Here is a 9527-nt window from a genome sequence, read left to right as displayed (position 1 = left end):
CCTAATTTAGGTGTAATGTTGTTTGCGCCAATATTTTTTAACCTCCCGCTAATAGGTCCCAAATTAGAGTCTTTGTTCCAAAAAAAAATAGCTTATATTAACCTTCCCGCTAAATACCCTCATAACAGAACCACACCACGATGTCTTTCACGGGAGATTGGATCTGAGCTCTCGCCCCTGCTTTCTCTGTGCTGCCGGCGTCATGACGGCGTCAACACAGCGAACCACACTCCAGTCAGCTGCACGGCGTCAGGTTATTCCACCCGATCTCCTCCCTTCCTGGAACCTCCGCTCCTCCTCGATCTCGCCCTCCCCCATCTCCTCTGCGCCCGCCGATGTGGGCCGCGTCTCCGTGTCCTCGGCCATGCCGGCGGCAGCAGCGATGCGGTCTGGCGTCGGCGCCGACGGAGTTCCCGTCTCATCTCCTTTCCCATTAATCCCGTGTTTGGAGTCTGGACCAAGCACGACACACCTCGGTGTTGCACGCCGCGACAATGCCCGCCCGGGCTCAAACCCCCCTCCCCCACGAGCTCCTCCTCCTCGACGCGCCGCTCTCTTCGTCCCTTCTCTCCTCTGCTCGCCTCTTGGTCGTAGAACTAGTCAGGGCAGGGGACGACATGGCCGCCGCTATGCAGTGTCGTCACCGACGACCGCCAGAGGAGCAGCTTCCCCTGCACGCGCCCCATCCCGCAGAGCGCGCTCCAGCTCATGGGCTGCAAGCCACGCCACACCTTCAAGGTGTGTCTTCCCCCATCTTGCTTGTCCCCCAATCTGTCAGCTCACTTCTTTTCCCTTTGGTTCAGTCTGAATCTTTAGATTAGACTCGGTATCCTACCATCTCTGCCGCATCCCTGAACCTCGATAGCAAGCGATGTAGATCAGTGTTTTTTGGGTATTCCATACTCCTCATATCCTACTTCAATTGGCTGATGGGATCAGTCTCATAGTGTTTTTGGTTACAATTAGCGAGCGTTGTACATCTGCCTCATATCCTGCTTCAATTGGCTGAACCTACATAGTGTATTTAATTGCAGTATGATGTTCACAGCAGGGGCGGAGCTACTAGGAGCCTCCCTGATGCACAGGCATCAGGGTCGATGTTGATATCTTGAAACGATTGTGTAGAGTTGTTTGGCCGTGCACCAGGTTAGGCTGACAGCGGTGCATCAGGTACAGAGACAATCCCACGGCGGCCTTGTTCGGAACTGGTTCATGGGTAGGCCAGGTCTTGTTCAGACGTGGCCAGGCCTTGGTGTAGCCTCGTGGGCTGTAGCCTTTTGGGTAGGTTTGGTGTGGCTGGGCATCAAGGCGTCAATGCCCTTAGGTGTTGTAGCGTCACGCTGACACGCGATCACTCGACGAACCACAGTGGATGGGCGACGCTGCGCTAGGCTCGAGCTTTACACCTAGCATCATCCATGCTAATCTGATCAGCCACTGACCTCAGCTCCAGCTCAAAGGTAGAGTATGATGTATAGATGTAGTAAATTTTAAATCTCGGGTTAACTATTGCAAAAATTGTGCTTTTAGGCGGTATCTTCTTTAGATTTTTTTTAGTTCTATGTACGGGGGTATTCTGAAGTTGAGAATTCAGTTCATTTACTTGACTTTATCAAATGTGGATAGCCACAAGACTGGAGACGGGAGACTTTGTGTATAGTCTAATAATGTTGCAATAAGTCGCTCCATCGTCGTATTTTCCCTCCTTTTTTGCAATAATTGTTCATTCCCAATTTTTCAGAAACTATTGCCAATGTACTAAGTCTTATTGAGAGAATGTCAATATTGTTGGGCGTCTCCTGCTCTCCCTCTTTTATATTTGGTTGTTTGGTCTCACACTGAAGCTGCTAGATATAATGTGGACTCAGGGCCAGAACAGAGAAGAAGCAGAGCAGCTAGCCTCGGGTGTGTGTTCAAGGCAACAAATGCCCTTTTTTCCACTGAACCACCAACACATGCTAGCTCTGCTCTTTTGATGTTCACTTACACAAAAAAAGACCACACTGTATCCATACCCGTGCACGCACACAGCCCACACTGTACTACACTATTTGGGTACAAACTCAGTACAATATCTTCAGCTTCTACAATGGCTTGTCTGACTAGTTATATTTGGTTTCAATGAATTGATAGGAACGCAGCCAAAAGAACGGCGATAACCGTAAGAAACAGAAGACAAAACACAAAATTGGATCAAAATCTTACTCGCAAGTAAGCTTTGAGAAGGTATGAGTCTAACTAAATATGTATGCCTCACTGCTAAATATGGTTTCGTGTTTCAAGCATCTCATTGTTATATTACTTGCAGAGAAACTTGGAACTCACCCACACGAACGACGGAACATGGTCTAACACAGAGTCCTAGAAAGTTTACGTAAGTACACTGACTTTTGGTTATTCTATAGTTATTCAATGATGTGCATTCGGTGTTTTTCATCATCAGCTGGGATTATTGATGCGTTGGATCGTGCTATTCTTGTTTCATCTTTTATATAGTGTCAATATTGATGCCGTACCTATAATTGTTATTTTCATTTTTAGAACAAAACACGTCAAGAGGTTCAAAACAAAGAAACTGAAACTGAAGGTCCACTTTCAAGTGAGCAGAAAAACAATATTTTCCAGACCTCATACAAAGACACTCTGAAATGCAAGTCATGGCAGCCTCGTGGGTACGGATACATGGCCAAACCTTCAACTGGTTCTCAAAGGTTTCGTATCCAGATTGAAGAGCAAGCCTACAGCAGCCACCCAACAGCAAAACTCTGAGCTCAGCCAGCAGGTCAACGAATTACAAGATCAACTACAAGCTGAACATGCAAACACACAAGAGAGGATTAAGTTGGAGCGTGCTGAGAGTGAACACTTGAGGAGAGGTTAAAAGAAGAGCGTGCTGAAAGGGAAAGATTGTTGGAAGAGGAGCAAACATCAAGACTGGAATTTGAAAAAACATGATGACAAAGTTTGTAGCATTGCCAACAGATGGGAACCCAACAGGTGATTACAGTCATATGCTTGCGATCTTGTAAGATTTATGTTGCTTACTTGCATTGCTAAAGTGCACTTGTATTTACAGGTGCCTAAGGATTGACAAAGAAAATAGTAACCCAAACTTGCAAAATACTCTTTTATAGAGATCTAGTCCTAATAAGACTCTAGGTTCAAGGCCAATTATTATTTCTTCAAATGCGCTCATACAAGCTGCAGCAAGGAATTCTCGAATGTTTAAAGCAATGGTAAGTCACAACCGTACTTTCTCTTCATGTTCACTTGCATTTTATACGTCATTGGCATTCATAATTAGCTAGCTGCATCTTCTCTTTCACCATGTGTTGTTGCTGCATCGAGTCAGAACTTAAAAAAAATGAATATGTGCTAGCTAGGGACTTGAACTTAACTGAAACTATACATCGAGCCACAACTTAAATCAATAGCAGAACCTTTTAGTAGATGTACTTGTGCTTATGCTTTAGACATTTACACTTGTGTTCTGGCGATAGTTCTTTTTAACTATGGGGCTGGAATAATTGTATGGCGTATGTTATGTTGGACTCATTAACTAGAACTTTTTTTATTTCTTGATTGCAGGATACAAAGAACTAGCTGGCCTGGACTCTAGATCAGGGACCGTTTAGTCTTCGCAATTAATTAGGATGGCTAAATTACATTGGAGTTTCATTTGATGGATATTTGCTACGAGAATTATGAACTTTATGAATCTACATATTATAGGTATGGTTTTGAATATTGTAATTGAATGCATGTATTTTCTTTTACGGTTGCAATATGCTACAACCCACTTTCGGTTGCCACATGTTAGCACCACTAAAAAAAGTGTTGCGTCAAATCTCAATCGCTACGCCTACCTATTTTGTTGCACTAGGATGTTGTAACGGATCACCTCATATTGTTGCAATAGCTTGGCACCACAAAAAATTTCACGATGCGATAACTGTTTGGCGCCACCAAAGTAATTTTTGTTGAAATAGAGTATCACCACGGAAATTATAAATTGTCGCAATAGTTTCTCGCTACAAACATTTCACTTGTTGTGATACCCATTTATCACCACCAAAACAAGTATGTTGCAATTTCCTGTTACGACGACTGGAATATTTGTTGCCATAAGTTAATGCCACAAGTGTAGTGGGTCGAGGCAACATGCCTAATGCCGCGAAAACAAGGATTGTTGCCATAGTTTATTGCCACAATTGTAGTGAGTCGTCGCAACATGCCTAATGCTACGATAATAAGGATTGTTGCCATAGTTTTTTTGCCACAAGTGTAGTGGGTCGTGGCAACATGCCTAATGCCATGAAAGCAAGGATTGTTGCCATAGCTTATTGCCACAGTTGACTATTGCCACAGAAGAGTAATGCGCCACGAAACGGGCGTCGTTGGCATAGGTTGTTGCCACAAATGTCTATCACCACGAGATATCAGGCGCCACAATTCGTTACATGTTGCATTAAAGCTATCTCCACAAATGTAATTGTGGCATCAAGTGAGTGTTGCCACGGGAAAACATGTGGCAACTTCCCACATGGATGTTGCAATAGCACACTTTATTGCCACGATTGCTTTTTCGTGGCAATAACCTATTACCATGCGTCCAGTCGCAACGGCTGCCAACGAATGTCGTTTCGTGGCAATAGGTACTTATCGCCATGAAACGGCATGTATTGCGACAAACGATTTTGTTGCAATAGACCCGGATCCTTGTAGTGAAACCGTAAAAATATGAAATGATTCATACCTGTGATGTAAGATCCCTGTTTAGTTGGCTTGTCAACTTTGATTGTCATAAGGGTGAAAACCCAAATCTGAATTTCTTGTATAACTCCATCATTTACTGATGTCGTATAGTAAGTCATACCGGGTGATGATTCACACCAGATAATCCAAGCTGGTGACAGGTAGTCAACGCCAGGCCGGGTTAATAAACTCCGGTTTAAGAATAAGGTCTGTCAACGTGTAGTTGCAAACCAAGACGGTTTAAAGAATACCGGGCTAATAAGAGGACTGACCAGGCCAAGAAAAATCGGTTTAACATAAAATTCAGCAAGACGCAAATAAAACCGTGTAGTCGAGGCTTTTTGGGGGCTGCCAGGCCCAAATTCGAGGCTTTTTGTGGGCTGCCAGGCCGTTGAGTTGAACCATTTAACAAAGCCTTTTAAGATGGACCTCCAACTAACCAATCACCGTTTTAACTTTGATAAGTGCAGGGTCTCAATGAGAGTAACTGTCAAACGTTCGGAGGGCCGTGCCAGGATGACCTGGATAGGAGTGTCTTACTTGATGAAGGCAAGTTAACCCGGGGTTTTAGGTAAATATACCAGGCTTCCAAGCCGTGGGTCGATACCCAGCTACAAGGGTCCATTCAAACTCCTTGGTATTTGACCAAGGAGCCCCCAAGTAACATGATGAACTGTGCTCATTGGGTGCCTATGTTTGAGTTGTGCAAAGCATCCAGACTCTCTTTGGCCCCTTGGGTGTGAAGCTCCCAAGCTTTATGGCGTATAGCCGGTTTAATAGGTAGTACTCCGCTTTGTCAGCTGAAGCCCCCGTGTAACTCAAAGGATATTTGAGAAAAAACAGCAGAGGCCCCTCTCAGAGCAAGGATGCTGATTTATTTATTGATCATAATATATACATTGTCGAAATATGCACATAAAAAGAGCCTATGGCTCAAGTGTAATAAGGCCGGAGGAGAGCTATGTTCCACGGCCGCCGGGTCTCCTCCTCAGAGTTGCGTGAGTCGTCTCGAACGTCAATGAGGTAGTATGATCCATTGTGCAGATTCTTGATGACCACAAAGGGTCCTTCCCAAGGTGGGGATAACTTGTGCATGTCGGTCTGATCCTGGATGAGCCGGAGCACCAAGTCACCTTCTTGAAAGGTTCTTGTCTTAACCCGACGGCTGTGATAACGCTGTAGGTCTTGTTGATAAACCGTCGATCGAGCCAAAGTCATATCCCGTTTCTCATCTAACAGGTCCAGTGCCTCTTGGCGAGCTTGCTCGTTATCCGCTTCAACATAATTAGCAACCCAGGGCGAATCATGACGTATATCACTTGGGAGAACTGCCTCTGCCCCGTATACCATAAAGAAAGGCGTGTAGCCTGTTGATCGATTGGGGGTGGTGTTGATACTCCACAACACAGAAGGTAATTCTTCCACCCAACAACCCAGCGTTCGCTTCAAGGGAATCATGAGCCCGGGTTTAAGACCCTTTAAAATTTCTTGATTAGCTCACTCCGCTTGACCGTTGGATTGAGGGTGCGCCACAGATGCTAGGTCAAGCCGGATGTGCTCTCTCTGATAGAAATCCTCCATCTCACCTTTGGAAAGGTTGGTACCATTATCCGTGATGATGCTGTGTGGAAAGCCAAAACGGAAGATGATCTTTTTGAGAAATTGAACCGCCGTAGCTGCATCATACTTGCTAACAGGCTCCGCTTCAACTCACTTGGTGAATTTATCAACTGCCACCAACAGGTGGGTCTTCTTGTCCTGGGAACGTTTAAAGGGTCCCACCATATCAAGCCCCCAAGTAGCAAAAGGCCAAGTGATAGGAATCATCCGTAGTTCCTTAGCCGGAACATGAGCTCTGCGTGAAAATTTTTGACAAGCATCACATCGCTTTACCAGATCCTCCGCATCAGCATGAGCTGTTAACCAGTAAAACCCATGACGAAAAGCTTTTGCAACCAGGGACTTTGAACCGGCATGATGACCACAATCCCCTTCATGAATTTCCCGTAGGATCTCTTGGCCTTCTTTCGGAGAAACACGACGCTGAAATACGCCTGAAACGCTACAGCGGTGTAACTCGCCATTGTGAATAACCATGGACTTGGATCGCCGGACTATCTGTCGAGCCAGAACTTTATCATTTGGTAGCTCGCCCCGGCTCATATATGCCAGATATGGAACCGTCCAATCCGGTACAACGTGTAAAGCAGCCACCAACTGAGCCTCCGGATCAGGAACAACCGAATCCTCTTCTGTAGGCAACTTAACAGACGGGTTATGCAAGATATCTAAAAATGTGTTAGGAGGTACCGGTTTACGCTGAGATCCAAGCCGGCTCAAAGCGTCTGTTGCTTCATTTTTGCGCCGATCGATATGCTCAACCTGATACCCTTTGAAATGACCCGCCACAATATCCACCTCACGCCTGTAAGCCGCCATGAGTGGATCCTTAGAATCCCAAGTACCAGAAACTTGCTGAGCACCAGATCAGAATTTCCGAAACAACGAACTCGACTTAAGTTCATCTCTTTGGCCACCCGAAGACCATGGAGTAAAGCTTCATACTCAGCTCCATTGTTAGTACAAGGAAACATCAAGCGGAGAACATAGCAAATTTTATCACCTCGAGGGGAAGTAAGGACTACTCCAGCCCCCGAGCCTTCCAACTGCCTGGATCCATCAAAATGAATAGCCCAGTATGTATTATTCGGTTTATCTTCTGGTGCTTGCAACTCAGTCTAGTCATTGATAAAATCCACAAGGGCCTGAGACTTGATGGTTGTTCGAGGTACATACTTTAAACCGTGTGGACCAAGCTCGATTGCCCACTTTGCAACCCGGCCAGTTGCTTCCCTGTTATGAATGATATCGCCCAAAGGAGCAGAACTAACCACTGTAATGGGATGGCCTTGAAAATATTGCTTGAGCTTTCGACTGGCCATAAAAACCCCATACACCAACTTATGCCAATGCGGATAGCGTTGTTTTGACTCGATCAGAACTTCACTGATGTAGTAGACAGGTCGCTGAACCGGATATTCCTTTCCAGCTTCTTTATGCTCAACCACAATTGCCACACTAACCGCTCGGGCATTGGCGGCCACATATAACAGCAAAGGTTCATTATCAACTGGGGCTGCAAGAACCGGCGGTTCAACCAACTGCCGCTTTAGCTCCTCAAAAGCCGCATTGGCTGCGTCACTCCAAACGAAATCATCCGTCTTTTTCAACATCTGATACAAAGGAATTGCCTTCTCTCCCAAACGACTGATAAACCGGCTAAGGGCCGCAATCCGACCTGCAAGAAGCTGAACATCATTGATACACTTCGGCTTGGCCAGGGATGTGATTGCCTTAAGCTTTTCCAGATTAGCCTAAATGCCCCTGTTGGACACAAGAAAACCGAGAAGCTTGCCTGCCGGAACACCAAAGACACATTTATCCGGATTAAGCATCACCTTGTAAACCCGAAGATTGTCAAATGTCTCCTTGAGATCAGCTATCAATGTCTCCTTCTTTCTAGATTTTACCACAATGTCATCTACATAGGCATGAACATTACGCCCAATCTGCGTGTGAAGACAATTTTGCACACAACGCTTATAAGTTGCCTGAGCACTCTTGAGCCCAAAGGGCATAGAAACATAGCAGAAGGCTCCAAAGGGAGTGATGAAGGTTGTCTTCTCCTGGTCCTTAACTGCCATCTTGATCTGATGATATCCTGAATAAGCATCCAAATAACTCAGGCGCTCACAACCCGCCGTCGCATCAATGATCTGATCAATACGCGGGAGAGCAAAGGGATTGGCCGGGCAAGCCTTATTCAAGTCCGTCTAGTCCACACACATACGCCAAGTGCCGTTTTTCTTAAGAACCAGCACCAGATTAGCCAACCATTCAGGATGAAACACTCTGACGATAAACCCAGCAGCCAACAGCCGCGGGCTACCTCCTCACCAATTTCCTTGTGTCTTTCTTCATTAAAGCGACGAAGAAATTGCTGACCGGTTTAAACTTCGGATCAATATTAAGAGTGTGCTCAGCGAGTTCCCTTGATACACCTGGCACGTCAGAAGGCTTCCATGCAAAAATGTCCCGGTTCTCACGGATGAACTCGATGAGCGCGCTTTCCTATTTTGGATCCACATTGGTGCTGATGCTGAACTGCTTAGACGAATCGCCAGGTACGAAATCAACAAGCTTAGTCTCATCAGCCGGTTTGAAATGCAGGGTTGGGTCATGCTTAGTGGTGGGCTTCTTCAGAGGGGTCATATCTGCCGGATCAACATTCTCCTTATAAAACTTTAGCTCCTCTGTAGCACAAACCGACTCAGCATAAGCCGCATCACTTTCCTCGCAATCCAAAGCGATTTTTCGACTTCCATGAACCGCGATACTCCCTTTATGACCCGGCATCTTGAGCTGCAAGTAAATATAACAAGGCCTCGCCATGAATTTTACATAAGCCGGTCGCCCAAACAGTGCATGATACGGGCTCTGGATTCTCACCACCTCAAAGGTCAATGTCTCAGACCGGGAGTCATGTTCATCACCGAACACAACTTCCAAAGCAATCTTACCTACTGGATATGCCGATTTACCTGGTACCACACCATGAAAAACAGTGTTGGACGGTTTAAGATTCTTATCTGTCAACCCCATGCGGCGGAATGTCTCATAATACAGAATATTGATACTACTTCGTCCATCCATGAGTACTTTGGTGAACTTATAACCTCCCACCTGAGGCGCCACCACCAGAGCTAGTTGAC

The 9527-nt window shown here is 45.7% G+C and overlaps 1 long non-coding RNA gene across 3 annotated transcripts; it reads left to right on the top strand.

Annotated features, from left to right (window-relative positions):
- Positions 1–241: 241 nt before the first annotated feature.
- LOC119341831 lies at positions 242–3758 on the top strand. Of its 3 annotated transcripts, none has more exons than XR_005165295.1 (6): positions 242–738; positions 2134–2226; positions 2309–2374; positions 2542–2997; positions 3077–3236; positions 3589–3758. It is a non-coding gene; the product is annotated as an uncharacterized LOC119341831 (long non-coding RNA). The 3 variants fall into 3 exon arrangements; XR_005165294.1 differs by having other exon boundaries at positions 242–1905; XR_005165293.1 differs by having other exon boundaries at positions 244–2226.
- Positions 3759–9527: the final 5769 nt, after the last annotated feature.

This window comes from Triticum dicoccoides, chromosome 7B (genome assembly GCF_002162155.2).
Source record: "Triticum dicoccoides isolate Atlit2015 ecotype Zavitan chromosome 7B, WEW_v2.0, whole genome shotgun sequence".
In the NCBI taxonomy this organism is placed as follows: Eukaryota; Viridiplantae; Streptophyta; class Magnoliopsida; order Poales; family Poaceae; genus Triticum; species Triticum dicoccoides.
This window is presented reverse-complemented; position numbering and strand designations above follow the sequence as displayed.